This window comes from Micromys minutus (genome assembly GCF_963924665.1).
Source record: "Micromys minutus genome assembly, chromosome: 25".
Taxonomy (NCBI): Eukaryota; Metazoa; Chordata; class Mammalia; order Rodentia; family Muridae; genus Micromys; species Micromys minutus.
Genome location: NC_137960.1, coordinates 31,861,731 through 31,879,342, shown reverse-complemented (window position 1 = coordinate 31,879,342; position 17,612 = coordinate 31,861,731). Strand labels below are relative to the sequence as shown.

The window sequence follows — 17,612 nt, the reverse complement described above, 5'->3', positions numbered from 1 at the left end:
TTTTCCATTGAATGTTTACAGCTCCTTTGTCAAAAATCAGGTGACCATATACATGAGGGCTCATTTTTGGATCTTCTATTCTATTCCATTGATCCAGGTGTATATCCCTGTACCAGTACCATGCAGTTTTTAGCAAATTGCATTGTAATATAGCTTTGAGGTCAAGGATGGTGATTCCAGCAGATGTTTTTTAATCATCAGAAGCAATGTTGACACCTTCCAATAATTTTCCAAAGAACTAATTTTCAACTTTATTTAGCTATTGAAAGGCCATTGCTATGAACTTTCCACAAGTGATAAAGGCTAGAAAGAATCCTAATATTCATCAATAGGTAAGAGGATCAATAGAAACAGTTGCATCTGCATACCCTAACATTACTCAGCAATAAAACCTGAAGCTTTCATACAGAAAAGAAAAATGAACGAAACATAAGCAAAAGATGCTGAGAGACATTCTCGAATGGAAACCAACCAGTGATGACATATAGTGAACATTTTTCTGGCAGTATAGAAGACTTGGGATAAATGAAAATAGCACTTAGAGATTTTGAGTGAGAGGAAGTGGTGGTCCGGAATCTAAGCGATGGACAGAGATGGGGAGAGACCGGGCGAGAAGGCCGGTAGATGGCAAGAGGGGGCCGGGCTGGAGCCGGCGGGAGGCCCGTGCCCTGGCTTGCCTGCCCTGGCCTCAGAGGAGCTAAAGGAGGTTGATCCCCAGATACACTCGGAAGGCAGTGCCACAGAGTGTGGAGCTGAAAGGAGTAACAAAGCATGCACTTAATCACCACCCCCTTCCAGAGCAGCTGGATGACACTTCCTCTACCAACAACAGCCATGAGAAAGATACAAGTTCTCAAAGTGAATCTGACATCACCCAAGAATCACCTGTTACATCAACTGACACTGGGAATTCGCGTTCTGCTTTTCCTAGCTACGCAGGCACAGGGATCTCAACAGAAGGCAGCTCCGACTTCTCTTGGGGATATGGAACTGGACCAAAATGCCACTGAGAAAGTCCAGGCCACGTTCACAGCCATCGATGAGCTTTTGTACGAACAAAAGCCAAGCGTGCACACACAGAGCCCGCAGAAAGAGGGCCAGCAGTGGGCATCCAGCTTTCCTCGCCTCAGGATTCTGGGTAGGCAGATAATGACTCCAAGTGAAGGCTATGGATTGTATCCTAGATCCCCTTCTGCTGCGTCACCTTCACATGAAGCAACCTTGTCTCAAGAAAGAGAGTCCACCATATTTGGTATAAAAAATTTCCATATTTGGAAAAAAGTTACATCTTCATCTTCATCTCTCACCATCAAAGCCTCTGGCTCGCCTGCTGTTGGAGGAGAGGAGGCAGACTGTATAATCTTTTCTGAAGGAATAATCGAGGAGTACCTAGCTTTTGACCACAGATATGGAAGAGGGATTTTATGGAAACAAATCAGAACCAGCTACAGAGAAACAGAAGTTAGGGTACCCTCCCATTGTACCATTTTACTGCATGAAAGAGGATGTTCTTGTTTATGTGTTTGACAACGTGTGGAGCAACGTAGTGGGCTGTATGGAGCAGTTGACACGTAGTCGCTGGGAGGGATTTGCTTCTGATGATGAGAGTAACAGTGAAATTACGAGACTATATTCAGGAAGTCCCTATGTGCTGAACGAACAGCAGCCTTTGGTCTTACCGCGAGTGCGCGGTCTAAGGTGCTGTCAATCACTTCAAATCCGATGAGTTTCTCTCAAGCAAGTGGTCATCAGCCAAACGTGAATGGCCTCTTGATTCATGGGATGCCTCTACAACCAAGGAATCTCTCCCTGATGGATAAGTTCCTAGATCTTGATGACAAGCTACTTTTGAGGCCTGGGGCCAGTTCCGTCCTTTCAAATCAAAATTGGCCAAACTGAGCCATGGAGCTTACTGTGTCATCTTTGTCATATACAACGCAGTCTGCCAGGAGGCACAATCCCCCACCATGTACCCTTCATCCAATCAGCACAGGCCACTCACGCGCTGGAACACCATGGCCTGCAGAAGAAATCCTCAGAGGACCCGGGTTCCAGTGACTGCAGACACACTGTTCTCCCTCACCAATGACCTTGCTTCGGAACAATCTGCTGCCACCTATTGGAACAGCTGAAGTAGAGCACCCGCCGCAAAGGCAAACAAATTCCCACGGTGACTCCAGCAGAGCCCGAAGTGAAGTGGTGGACAAGCCTAACCAGCGGCCCCAAGAGAGGCTCCTTTTGCCTGTCTTCTCTAGACACAACACAACTCAGTCATTTTTACCAGACACACAGTACCGAAGCTCATGTGCATCTGAGTATCCGCATCAGGCCCGACCTGGCAGGGGGGTCTGCAGGTCCTCAGTCACATGGGTCTACAAAACCTCAAAGCAGAGGTGGACCCATCTCTAGAACCAGACAGTGACCACAGGGCAAGTGAGAACCTGCAAGGTTGCAGCAGACTTGGGGAACACATAGAGGCTTTCATGCACCAGCGCTCAGGCACCAGATGATGTAAAGCTCCTACAACCAGCAGCTTGGTCCATCATGAGTTATCTTGGAACAAGTGTCTGAGAAACACTACAAAGTATCTTCCAAAGACTGCATGGGTAACTGTTCCTGTGTACCGTTATTGCCTTCTTTCAGTTTACACCTATTCCATGGGAAAGTAAAGATCATACCCAAAGACTTGACAATGAAAAACCATCCCAAATCACTGCTCACATTGGCTGTAACCAATCACCTGTTCGATTCTTGTACAACTCAGTGAGATTACATACACACAAATGATTCAGATCACTGGGTTCAGAATATTTCTGCTTATATTAATTTCTGAAGAAATGTACTCAGTTTTAATGTATTTTTTAGGAGAAAGTGCTGCCAACAATCTGAGATGTTCATCAAATAAATGTCATTCCTAAAAAAAAAAAAAAAAAAAAAAAGAAATTTTGAGTGATAATAGTCAATCTATATCTTAAGATATGGTTATTAAGTGGGTCAGTATATTTGTAAAATAAAACTCACAGAATTCTAAATCAATACTTTTTATGATGATAATAGTTTAGATTTATATTTATGGGCCAAATCATTAGCAATATGGGGAACTTGTAAAAAAATGAAAGATGTTGTACTTGGTGTGAATGAAGAGCCAGAGACTTTGAGGGTAAATCAAACTTTAAGAAGCCCGCCAAATATTATGATGGCTTACTGGTTTGAAAATGACTGTAGCAAATATTTGTCTTTACTTTCCATAACATAATCTTTAATGGTGCTTTTCATAATCATTTGTTCAATTTTTAAGTCCTTTCAAGACTTCTATTAGTGAAAAATATATGCACAGGAATAACTATACAAATCTACTTAAACTTCCATAGCAAGCATTATTTTTGCTAACTCAGATGATCCTGATAGAAAACACAAATATATTAATTGAAATTATGTTGAGTCATCTTTTTCACAGGGTATTCTTGCTTCAAGTAAGGTAAGAGAGAACTCTATAAGAAAAAAAAGTAAAGGTCTCAAAAATCAGTTGAGGGTTTCTATTGGATAATTTTGACAAGAAACCTCTTTCCTTATAATTAAGTACTTGTATCACTCTTATAGACTACAAAGAGATAGGGAAGTATATAAAGGAATATAAACAATATTTCCCTTTATATCCCCTAAGTTTTGGTTTCAATAATAATAACTTTAAAAAGTGTGAATCTTGATCTTTTTTTATATACTGACATTGCAATCCCAAATAATACAAATAAAATTTGAAAATAGTCTATTCACTTAGATTATATAATTAATGATTTCTATGGAAGTATTTCATATAACACCCCAACCACTCTCTCACTTGGTTAGCTGTCACTTCTATGTGCCTTTCCTTGTCTGTTTAAGTAATATGTTGACACCTCAAATCCTTGATTTTTCACAACTATCAGTTATCATGCACTGACTTCATGGAACTGTGTCCCAAGTGAAGTAATTGAAAATCCTTCATCCTAACAGAACCACATAAATGTATGAGTTCTTTTTTTCCCCCAAAAACTCTCCATTAATTTTGGACTTTCCTTTTGATGAATACACTAACTACTCTTACTTCTTTATCTTATTGCACGTTTTTTTATATGATGTTGTAGGACTGATAGATCATTACACAAGCTATGAAGTTGAGGGATCTTATGGGTACTTTACGTACCTTTTATTTTTATGAATATGCGTATACACCTTTATAAATTTTTGTGCCACCCCATAGATGCAAGAGCCCTCAGAAGCCAAAAAAAGCTACCATGCCGCTTAAAACTGGACATATAGGTTGTGACCTTCCACCCATGTGTTATAAATCAGTCTGGGTTCTCTGCAAGAAAAGTGATAGATCTTAACCATCTATTGAAACCACTATTTCCCATTTTTAAAAATATTGCTGCATTTTCTAGAAAATTTGTGTTAACACAGGACTCCTAGTAAGAAGGCTTGTATAGAGGTTTAGCCTCAGATTGTGGAGACTTAGCAGTAAAATTTCAAAGGTTAATTATGAAAAGGTTACAATTGCATATAGAATGTAAAAAGAATGAGTCAAGGATAATTTATAGATCATGTGAACAATGAGTTAGGAAAACCTAGGGAGAATGAGATTCAGTAAGGCTTGTCTGTAGAATATTACTAGGTGTCCTGAAAACACTTCATATTTAACACATCCCATAATAAAGACTCAAAGTACCATGATTTATGTGTGGAAAGAAGAAAGGGATAGAACAAGATAGACTAATTCTTAATTACTCAAATCATAACTGGCCCAATCTTACTTATTTCTATTTATTGATCTTATAGGACTTATTGATTTCTTTTATTGATTAGTCCTTGGAATTCATTGACACTCAGTTTGAAAAATATGTGCATAGAATTATTGTAGGTTTCCTTAATCATTTCAGTAATCAATTCAAATCTGCCTCCTGTGCATCAGCATTAGGTCCCCACTTCTCTCGTCTACACTGTCTGTTTTAACTTTAATAGTCCATGTTGGGTGTTTATTTTGAATGCAGATTCAATACAATATTGAAGAAATTAAAAAAAAACACTCCAAGGTAATGTTTAATACTGGCAATGCTTATTTGAAAATTTTAAGTACCTGGGTTATTTAAAGTAAGTATTGTCTCAAGTTTAGATGGCATTTATGGTAGATTTAAAAGATATATTATATCAGAAAGTGGAGAAAATTGTGTGGCTGTTCATTGTAGTCATTTGTAATATTTTTAAAGACAAACTAAGATCACTATACACATACCAAATCCTAAGGTGAGGTGTTACAAAAACCTTGGGTTTTTACATTTTATTTTTTTATTTTGCTTCCATGTGTGAAAAGTAGTAGGTCTAGAATGAACATGTCATTTCTTTTTAATTGGAGAAAGGATTCAGAGAATTGATATTCTGCCAGTGTCATTAAAAATTGACATTTACTCTGTCTTTTCAATCCCTTCTAGAAATAGCTCCTGCAGAAAAAAAAAAAAAAGACCCAATATCAGGATGGCGTATCACAATATTAAATAAAAATAATGCTGTTTAATTTTCCTTCTTCAGTGTTGTTGGAACACCAGGAATGTCGCACAATATAGTTTTAGAAAAAAAAATAACTGCCAGACAGGCAGAGAAATTTAAATTATTAAAGTATTATTTTATTTTCATTTTTTAAAAACTCGACCTTGTTGAGCTTCTCTAGACTGTGAGCAGCATGGGAAGGATTAAGGAGTTTGAGGGAAGGCTGACAGCCAGATCCACAATACCACAGGGACCCAGATGAACAAAACAGCATTGCAGGCAAAAAATATGGCTTCTCCTATTCACAGAGGCAAATGTGAAATGCAGTGCATTGTAAATTGATGACCTTCCTTCTTTCCTGAGGTGTGGGTTCCCAAATCCTAAGCCACAAATAATGACAAAAGAATGAGTTAAATGCTACGTTATCTGAATAATCTAACCATTTCCTAATCAAAACTGGGTTTAAAGGGTACATGTGAACATAAAGTAGCCAGAATCTCTTCTACTGAAAACAATCTTTATGTATTTTTTAAAGTGTTTTCCAAGACTATAAATAATACTGGATAAAATAAGTACCAAAAGCTAAGTCATCTATTTGACCATGAAAACAAGTCACTGAAACCTTTTGATTTTAATAAAAATACCTTATCAACCAGGAACTGAACTTCTGATGCTTGTGAATGTTTAGAACTGTTTATAGAGTGTCATTTGTATTTGTTTTAAACAAGATTTATTCCATGCATACAGCTTTTTAGAAAGCTGCTTGTAGAGTAATATTTGGCACTTCCATTTAAAACACACACATAAATGACAACATTCCATCTATTTACAAATAAATGCTAAATTTTAAAAACATATTTTTCTTTCACTCATCTTTCTAAATATAGCACATTATCTGAGTGATCCAGTAATTACATAGCGACACCTAATGCATGTGGGTGAATTAGTTCTTTCTTTTCAAATTAATGCAACAAATCAAAATCATAAATAAACAAAAATATCTTATAAACCCTCTCTGCCAACACCTTCAACAAACAAATCCATTAAACCTGTTTTCTAATCCTGTCTCTTTATATAAAAAGCAAACCATGTGATAGTTATGAATATATCCTGAGATCAGAATGCCCCTGGGATTAATTTCTAGCCTTGTTGTTATAAGACCCTGTGATCTCTCCTGCCTTCAGCCTTACGTTCCTCATACACAGAACTAGAGACACTAGTAACAGCCATCAGTGACACTGTGGTGTGTCTTCCCTCTGGAAGACAATTTCTGCTCTCAGAATTCCTCAGTTGCCTGTTCTCTGCATGCCATTGACAGTTCAAATGGTGATGGCTGATTGCTGACATCCACAATAGGGCTACTATTTTTTTTTTTTTTTTTTTTTTGAGGTAGAATCTGGGAAACAGCATAAAGAGCAGGTATTATGGATAATCTTGGGGTAAACATGTATATGGACATTCCTTAAAGAAAGTCATACATATAAATTAAGAATAATACTTCTAATCTATTGGTTAAGATCAAGTATAAAGAACGTCAATGAAAATGAAAATAAAAATGAACTTTAAAATATGGATAGTTGGGGACGGAAGAGGTGGCTCAGTGGTTAAGAACACCGACTGCTCTTCCAGAGGCCCTGAGTTCAATTCCTAGCAACCACATGGTGGCTAACAATCATCTGTAATGGGATCTGATGCCTTCTTCTGGTGTGCCTGAATACAGCTATAGTGTACTCATACACATGAAATAAATACATCTTTAAAAAAATCACAGTATGGGAAAATGGCTCAGCTGGTAACGTTTTGCCATGAAAGCATACAGATCTAGGTTCTGGTGCCAGGAAACGTGTACAGTGCCAAGTGTGGCTGCATATATTAAGAATTTCAAGGCATGGAAGTAGAGACATGAAGACCCCTACAGTTGGCTAGGCAACCAACCTAACCAAATAGGTGATTTGTAGGTTTAGTGTGAAATCCTGACTCAGAAAATAAGGAAGAAAGCCAAAAATGTGATTCAGTCAGTTCAAGCATGTGCTATGACACCTGATGACCTGAACTCGATCTTCAGATGTGATAGACAGAAACTGAAGGACTCAAAAGGCTTTTTCCAGCCCCATACCTACCAGCCTCAGGTCAAGGCTAGGCCATGTTCCATTCTCCACCCACAGGAACATTTTTGAGTCGAAAATTCTCAGAATGTACTGCCTGATGCTTGTTAGACAGTGGGTTTAAAAGTCAATATGCTTAGTCAATAAGTTTAAACTGTAACCTTGCTGATCTAACCTGCACCTTTAAAAAGTATATAAGAGTAAAAAAAAAAAAAATGGGTTCACCTTCTAGTGTCTCTGAAGAGAGGCTGATTGAGGGCCGACCCTTACTCTCTGAAAAATGAACCTCTTTTGTTTGCATCAAACTCCATTCTCCTGTCTCACTTAGGGAGTCTCCCGGTAGTTAAGACTCACTTCAAGTCTTTCTTAAGGTTTTATGGTTGTGAACAAGACACCTTGACCAAGGCAAGTCTTATAAATGACAGTATTTAATTGGGACTGACTTACAGGTTCATAGGTTCAGTTCATTATCATTAAGACAAGAGCATGGCAGAATACAGGTAGGCGTGGTGCTGGAGGAGCTGAGAGTTCTATATTTGGAAGTCAGGAACAGAGTTAGCATCCTCAAGCAGCTAGGAGTCTCTCCAAGCTCTGCCGCAGAGTGACACACTTACTCCAACAAGGACACACCTTCTGATAGTGCCACTCCATAGGACAAGCATATGCAGACCATCACAGAATCTTATAAAACAATAAATTCCTAAAAGTTTTCCAGTGACCACTACACAAGCACTGCAACACACTTGAAAACAATGATTTTAATAATATAAACATAGAGATTGAAAGACACTAAATCTCCATCTCCAACCTCCACTTGTGTGGATACACACACACACACACACACACACACACACACACACACACACACATATACACACATATACATGTACATCTACACACATTTGAACCTGTATACACACACACACTTATGCACACACACATACACACACACTGTTAAATTTTGAAACATCTACTGATAACTAGGGAAAAGCAATGAAAAGTAATGAGAGTTGTGAGAATGAATATAAACTATTTGTAAAAATTCCAGAATTTAGCTCAAGTAATAATCTAATTTTGAGAAGGCTAGGCTGATTCCCAGAACAGGCTTCAAATTGGCAGTTCAGGAGACCATGCCAAAGAACTAGGCAAGTTCAAGCAAGCCCAGGCAAGGCAGTTTCAAAAAAAAGTATCAGGCTTCAGTCAGTTAGTATGAAACTGTCTGGCCATCAGAAGCTGCCTGGCCACTTATCCTGAATCAAGGGCAGTGAGTGGGTTAGCAGCAGTTTCCAGACTTCCTTAGGAACAGTTTCTAGACTCCCCAGTAACAGATTCCATCCCCTACACCCACCTGCAGGTACCAGCAATGGTTCTGGAATGACTTTAGAGACAGAACTATGGTTAAGAACGAGGTCATCTACCCCTCCCTGGAATTCCTCTTATGTGCTTTAAATACAGCCTGCTAACTCACTTCAGGTTCTCTCTATCTTGGTAATGGGAGTCTCAAGCATTCTGGATTTATGCAGAATAGAATGCTCTCTGACTACAAACTATTTGAGCCTGGGTCATCATTCTTTGTCAAATAATGGACTCTTACTGTCTGACTTCAGAAAGACTTATATCAACAACAACAAAAACAAAGATCTGACAACAACCACAAAGAAAAAAAAATCGACACTATAACATTCATAAGCTTAAGCAACAAGAATAAACCAAAAACTGTGACTATAACAACTGTGGGCCAGTTAATCTATCATCATTTCGAAATCTGTGCTTAAAGATTAACTCACAGACTTTAGCCAAATGAAGAGATGAGGAGTCCCTGTATAAGTTCTATCCTTCTAACCTGATTTAACTAGGACATAAAATATACTAGACGATATTGAGAAACCATGAGATAAGTAAAGACTGTCCTCATCATAAATATGTAATGAGCAATGATGTCCCTGTGATGTCCCCTCAGTGATGTCCCCTTAGTGATGTCTCCTCAGTAGTCTTTCAGAAAGCATAGCCTACTTAATGCAGAATATCGAACCTTAAAAAAAAAGCCAAGCACTGACAAAAATGTATTCGTATACATTAATGCAAAAATGCTTAAAATTTGTTCTTTTATCTTTGTTTTTTTAAAATAAAGTTAAAAAAATAAAAAATTAATAGCCTCTTTTCCATATGTAAATGTTACATATATACATATGTGTGTGTATATGTACCCACAAATACTTAATTACAACCTTAAAAAATGTATTCGTATACTTTTATGCAAAAATGCTTAAAATTTGTACATTTATCTTTGTTTTTTTAAATAAAGTTTTTCAAGAAAAAAAACATCAATCTTGTTGCTGTATGGTATGCACAATGATTTTGAATGATTATACTTTTAAAAATTGATAGTATATTAATGCCTAGTCTTTAAAAAAAAACAGAAAGCATAGCCTAAGGGCTGAAGTGACAGTTCCCTCTATAAGTGCATTTCAGGGAGAAAGGTTGTTTAGACTCCAGGACAAGGGAATCATTGGCAGAGGTGCCCATTGCAGGTGATGTTCAAGCACTGCAGCAAGTGAGAAAAATAGTCTCAGAAGAAATGTCTTAGCACATTAATTAAGAAAGTGAGAACTAATAGAATTTAAGATGCTATGCTGAGCTCCAATTCTTGTTCCTTTTAAATATTAATTTCATATGTACATATTTGTTAGCTACTTGTTGCATAATATTTAATGCAACAAATAGGTTTATAAAAACCTATTTTCCATCTTTCTCCCTGTAAAACTACCTATGGTCTACCACAATGTGCTTTCTATACCTTGTATCTATTCCTTTAAGATACAGAGAACAAACTATGCATTATTACTTCTGGCTAACCAACTTGTCAAATGTGTGCAAACTAAAGAAATAAAATCTGGAGGTGAAGACACAGGGCCCAATAGCAATGGTGGTTACTAGTCCTCCTGAAAACATATTATTTTCGTTGAATTAGATCCTATGACAACCAAGTAGCCATTTGTGCTTGTTATGTCTTTGGGAATACAAGTGAAAAAAAGAATGGAGGAGGCATGGAAGCCTATTTGCTGTAGCATACTGGGACAAGAAGTGTTTGCAAAGTTAAAGAATTTACAGGTTCTCTCAAGTTTACTGGTCCAGGACAATAGTCAGTGGCAAGCAGCTGCCACATTCCAGTAAAGCTACTTTATAGTTAAAGACTCTTGATATCTTATTGAAAAGGGTTCTTCTAGTTATAATTCCTTGAGAAATCAAATGCTGTAGTAGCACTAACAACAAGAGGATTATCATGTTTTAGAGACTGACCTTTTCAGAGATTGTGTGTAGCAGCCATCTTAACAGATCTGCTGTCCAGTGCTTCCTTTCCCAGGGATAAATTGAAGGACCTTATTCTTAAAACCAGCAGGTCCTACCCTGAAGCATCATAGGTGGATGTACCTGAAAGATACAAAAGCAGACTTATAGGATAAAGAACTTGTGTTTCTTTCCAGATTGGCATAGCCTTATCTGCTTTGTAGTCCCTCTACTGTCCGGAGGGCTTTGGGAACACATTACCTTGGGGCACTTATCACCTTACAGGGATCAGAACAGGGTATGCCGCAGCTCCAGCCTCCAAGCCAAAATTTGAGATTTTTCATTCTTCCAAGTCTCCATGAAATGCAATGATACATGGATGACATGGATTTCACAGAGACTGTCTAAATGGGCCAAGTGACAAGATCCCAAGGAGATAAGACATTGCGGTATGTATCACATTCTAATACTTTCTAAATGTACTAAATCTCTTGAACTTACTTTCTTTGCATGGTGAAATACAGGCAACTGCTGTTCTTTAAGTTAGCCATGCCTGTTCAGTATGAAGACACTTCATCGTTGCTCTTTCTCCCTCTCTGCTTCTTCCTTTCCCCTAATTATTGATGCCATCCTAATAAAGCATCATCAAGGAGATTTGCTTCTGGATGTGTCCTGGAAAATGTTGGTTATATGTAAATATTTTTAAAAGTTCTTTGTAAGCTGAACCACAATCCATGTTTTTTTTTTTTTTTTTTTTTATCTTAATATAGTGGGAAGCAAGTATACCATGACTCAAAGACTGTGTTGGCCTCCAGATGATGCTAGGCTCCTCCCAACAGTGACCTAGCAACAGCTTGCATTACCACCTACCTCCATTGCCTGCCACTTGAGCCAGGTGCAGCAGTGCATAAATAAGGATCCAACTTCCCTAGACTCCTCCTCTCTTCTCCTCCCCTCCTCTCCCCTGCCCAACCGTTCCCTCCCCTCTCCTCTCTTCTTTTCTCTTCTCCTCTTCTCTTTCTTCTCCTTGCTCTCTCCTCTCTTCCTCTCTCAATTATTTTCTTTCTCTGTTCCCACATGTACCTGACTGGCCTCTTCCGCTGTCTTTTTGACTTTCTCTGCATCCCTCCCCCATTACTCTGCCTCTACCTCTTCTCCAGGTCCCTGTTCCTTTCCTTTCCCTCATAATAAACTTTCCTTTCAGACTTACGAAATGGCATGATTTCACAAGCAGACACCTTGGCATGGGCCTGCCAGGTACCCCCTTCCTCACACTGCCACTGCATTGTATTTCATAACAGATTGTACTCTAATAGTCATAGTTTGTATTGGCAATAAAATGAAATGTTAGTGCTCACCCAATGCTCAGTCCTTTCATAACTCTCAGGTAGGCGTTCTTTTAAATTTTGCCTAAGTGTACTTGAAAGTCTCTTTCCTAAAGGTATTTACTTTACTAAGCTCATTTTTATAACTTTTGATTTGATATGTTGTTTAAGGTTGAAATATTTGCACACTTTAGGAAAGCTCTGATGGCATATGCCACAATGAAATATACTTCAAAATATTTCTCTCTATTAAAAAAAGATTTAGGAGGGAGCAGTTGCTCTTGAAATTTGCTGAGCAGGATTATATGTAGGAACAGAATGCTTAATAAAATCCAACTCTATCTAAAATGATGATACAGAATATCATTTTTGGAGAACAAAACACAAAATCGTATAATAGATGTTGAGATTCTGCTCTGTCACCTTTAAATTATTGAGTAAAGCTCACATCTCAGAAAAAAAAAATCCTTTCGCATGTGCACATGCACACTCGCGCACACACACATATCCACAAACCTGACACTTAATATCAGATTGTAGATTGCTAATTTACAAGAAGAATTAGGAAACGTTTGTTGTCAATGGCACTGCTGTACCTTGCAGATATGTCTAGTCATTCTGTATAGTGTCAGTGACATACTGGAAACAACATTGTCTTTCAGTAACAAATTGTGCAGTGGAGGCAGAAAGACTTAGTCGGCTTGACAAGAGATGACGGCAGATATTCAGTCTTCACTTGCAGGCATTGTGTCCAAGCATCAGGAGCTTGTCAGACATATGTTGTTACAGCTAAACTGAAGAAATAAAGAGTGCACAGTAGTGAGGACTCCAAAGAAGGATGATATTAAGTTCTCCTGATTTTCAAAATTTATGTTCATTCTTTTCCCCTAAGAATGTCTTCTCTAAGATGTATCAAAAAGTTACAGAATGTTTTTCTTAAACAGATCTCAACACAACAAAAGTAAATGCACAGTTCAGGGAGTCTCAGCTGAAGTCTCAGCACAGAGGTGGGGATGTCTTACTAGTAACAAATTATAGACCTAAGATGAAGTAACCAGATGTCTGCTGCCTCAGGGATGGAACGCTACATCCATCTTGTTTTCCTCTGTGGACAGTTCAGTGGGTTATGAAACATTCTCTCCTTTTCAGCTCTGACATACAGCCTTTGAGAAAGTCATCAAATCTCTGAGGCTGTGAATTTTTTTTTCGGTTTGGCCTTCATTTAACTGTTCTAAGATCCATTTTAGAGACCCATGCTGAGTTTACTGTAATGAAATGAAGTACAAAAACTCAGATTCATTTTAAAAGCATCAGATACTCCTGATCTATGGGTTTATAAACTTCTTAGAAAGTTATGCTTCTTTAAAATCAAATGTGTTTTTTTATGTTAAGAACATGTTTGAAAGTGTAAGAAATAAACGGCGCTTTTTGAAATCAGTGCTCTACTTGGCTGTAAAGTAAACAACTTATTTTTAGGAGTAATAATTAGGAGGGAACAGAAAGAGACGAAGAGAGAAAAACTAGCACAGTAGTTGCCTTGACCAGAATAAAAATAGGTTTAATCTGTGATAGAAGCTTGGAATCATACAATGACTACCAATTTTAAGTTTGGCATCACAGGGAGACAGGAGGAAAGGGAAGAGAAGGAATAGCATGTTTTCTATTTTTATCTGAAATAGGAAACATCAACCAGTAGCCCTTTGAAGGACTGCTATAAAGCAGCTTGCTATCCTATGAGCTCCAGGAGAACAAAGTCTGCTGCTTCTTTATATCTCTACCCTTAGCCTGCCACACAGGATGTGGTGTATGATACATGGTTACTGAATGAATTGATAACTATGCAGCTCTTCAGTCAAAGGTAAGGAAGTAAGTATGATGCAAGAACACAAGGAACTGAGCACACAATTTTATTTTGTCAGTGATCACCACATACAGAGCATCACATTAGCATTACAACCTGAAGAAAGTCCCTGCGCTTTATTGACATCTCTGCTAATAAAATTTATTGAGATCCCTAACAGATATCTAATTCATGATGATAAGAAAATGGTTCTTTGTATTCTTATAATTAAATTACTGCTGAAACCTAAATTCCTTTTTAAAAATACTGTAATATCTTCTGAAAGGGTGCTACAACAGTCTACTATACTCATCCGTTACCTACCTCTCCTTCATATCCTATATGTCACTGGTGAATCCAGACCTCACATCCTTGTTTCTGTCTTACCAATGACCAGCTCAGTTTGACCTCTAAATCAGAGGCATGCCTCTGAACACTTAAGTTTGCTTTATTTACTTGTTCAGCTCACCAATTCATTGCACCCATTTGATTGTGGAATAGCTCGTGAATGTATTCTAGACACATTTTATGTTTATAATTAAGAGAAATACTTGCTTAAATTTCAATCTGTAGAGATAAATCTTTCTCATCTACTACCAAATGTATTCAGTGCCTACTTGTTCTGTAAGTCTTTATGTCCCTAAAGACTAATTCAGAGCAGAGCACAGGGTAAGCCATTACTTAAAATGTAGCCACAATTTGAATTGAGTAAGTGACCTTGTAGATTTCTGCTTTGTCTGGGTAACCTTACATTGAATCTATTGTTTAAAATACCAGTAGGGGATTTGCTGAGATAACAGCATAAAATATTATTTTTAACACCACTAGGCACTTCCTAAAATGAACCTTTAAAGCAATTGTGCTGCTCCCAGGAGATCACATAAAGAAATATACAGACCTTAGTCTTCTTTATTTAAGCTCTCAACTGGTCAACATGAACTTATACCTAATTCTGCAACAACCTTCTAATCAGGCTTGCTATCCTGTTCAGGGCTCTATCTCACCATTTTGGAAAAGCACTATCATAAGAAAACACCTTTTATTTTGACCTACCACCAGAATCCTAGAAGAGTATATTCACCTGGTTTACCTCTAGAAGCAGTAATAATTCAAATATTGGGTTGGCAAATGAATATTCCATACAAAAGCACTCATCATGTCTAGCTACAGACTTTCATGTTTAATTTTATGAGCTTTAATTTAATTTTAATTTTGAGATCATAATATAATTACACTTCTCCTTTCCCTTTCCTCCTTCCAAACACTCATATATAGTACCCCTTACCATTTTTTCAAATTCATGACATCCTTTATCATTAATTAATTGTTATATCAGTAATTATTATCAAATGCATATATGCATATATTCCTGTAGGTGGTCTTACAACTGTTCATATTTTGATATTAATCTCACTTCCCCAAGATGGGCTGCCTAGTTACTTACTCATGTAGGTGACTTTATCTGAACCTTCTCATTTTAATTAGTAAAATAAATGGGAGATCTGGTGATTGGGCAGGAAAGGGAGGCAGAGAGAGTGGCTCAGAGGTCAGAGGATGAAAAGGACCTAGGGAGAAGTTCCAAGATTGACCTCGGGAAGGATGACTTAGATCCAGGTGGGCTTAATTGGCATTAAGTAGCTATGAACATTTAAAGATTTTATAGGTCTTATATCTTATATAGATGGGCAATTTGTATCTTTGTCTATTTGATATTATCTTATTGTGCAGAGAGTTTGTGGATTGAGAGTTTGATATATAAACCTGTATGAAATGCTATCAGGCATTAGAGTTGTGTTTGTGTTGGGATTTGGGGTAAAGAAACACCCTTGGATGAAGGCAGTAAACAGGTAAAGTGTCAAGGGAAAAGAGTCCTGAGGCTGGAGTGAGACCGTGGGGCAGCTAGGACTGAGCGACAGGGTCTGTTCATGGTTCTACACTAGAAACAGTATCCGAGGAATGAGACTGTGGGGGCAAAATAGAAATAAGCCTTCTATTTATTGATATTTACTGCAATGTATTCCTAAATGTCACCTGCTTGTATGTTTGTTTTTATGGCTCACCACTTGGCACTGGACAACCAAGTGGTGTGTTCTTTCCTATGCATACAAATATCTTCAAACCAATCACTTTTTCTATCACCAACACAGGATAATCTTTTTCTATATACAAGATTCAAGGAATCCCAGGTGGAAGACAGAAGTTGTTGGTAAGCTCTACCATAAAATTCAAGCTGGGTCTCCAATAAGTACTATTTGCTTTGGAAGAAAATGTCTCAATTGCCTAACCTCTAGATATTGGTAAAGTAGGGGAAGTAATCAAGCTTTTTTTCTGAGGTCCTTACCTCTTTGATACCCCCCCCCCTTATAAATGGCACTAAGCTGTCATTCTGCCTTTTGCTTCAGTCCTTGACCTAAGTGTACAAACTCCTCAATGTCACCTGACCTGGTGGTTTTAAATATTACTGGCTATGTGTATATGCTGGAACTAACTCACATCTGTCACTTTCAGCCTCTACAGTGACATAGCCTAATAACCTTACCTCTTTTCAGCTGCCCTGATTCTGATGTCATCATGACTTCATATCTTTTCTTTATCCCTCTTTTTGACACTCCAAATTGTTTTAAGACATCTGGGACATGTTCTGTAGGAGCACTAAGCTCCCTCGACTGTAAAAGAACCACCACCCTTTGATACCTATCTCTGCCACATGCCCTGCTGTCCAAAGCACGTCAATCCTATGTGACACTCAAGTATAACATCATCTACCTTCCAGCAGGTCAGGAGTTTGTATGTTGATGCTCCTTTTCCCTAAACTAGGGGTAATCCAGGGAAATGAGCCTCTGCCAATCCAAGTTGTAGATATGATAGGTGCCCAACATAAGAGGGCAGTTCAGGCCAGGCTATTCTTGGTCGCTATAGAAATAGCCATAAGTGCTGGTATGAGATTGCAGGGATAACTACTTCCATGACCCAATATAATGATTTCACCTCTGAGCTTGACAAGTTTCAAAAGATGTCTGAAACCAAGCTTACTAACCAGAAACAGATCAATTTTTTGACAGCTGTGGTGCTTCAGAACTGACAGGGGTTGTACGTCCTGACAGCTTCAGAAGGTGGTCTTTGCCTGTTCCTCCAAGAAGAAAGCTGTTTCTACATCAACTAATCCAGAATCGTGAGAAATAAAATAAAGAAGCTACAATCAGACATTCAGAATTCCAAGAAACGTGAGGCCTCAAATTCCCAGATTTTTGAAAACCATATATGGAAGTGGGTACTCCCTTTTACAATGCCTTTGCTAGTCATCTTCCAGGCATTACTATTCACTCTCTGCCTCATTAATCTTGTTTCGGCATTCCGTCAATGACTGATACAAAAATTTTCTAACCAAACTATTAATCAGTTTCTGTTATGGGATCACCAGCCACTGTCCACAGAGGAGTCTGATATGAATGTTTATCAAGTGGATCCCAATGGTGAAAGTCAGCTAAACCCCCAAATTGACAATGCCCCAAGATAGCAGAAAGTAGCCTAAGA

General features: G+C 38.1%; 1 pseudogene across 1 annotated transcript; it reads left to right on the top strand.

The window, feature by feature from the left end:
- Positions 1 to 807: 807 nt before the first annotated feature.
- LOC308436906 (primary cilium assembly protein FAM149B1-like) lies at positions 808 to 2,422 on the top strand (annotated as a pseudogene). Its single transcript has one exon. The product of its transcript is annotated as a primary cilium assembly protein FAM149B1-like (transcript).
- The last annotated feature ends 15,190 nt before the right edge of the window (positions 2,423 to 17,612 follow it).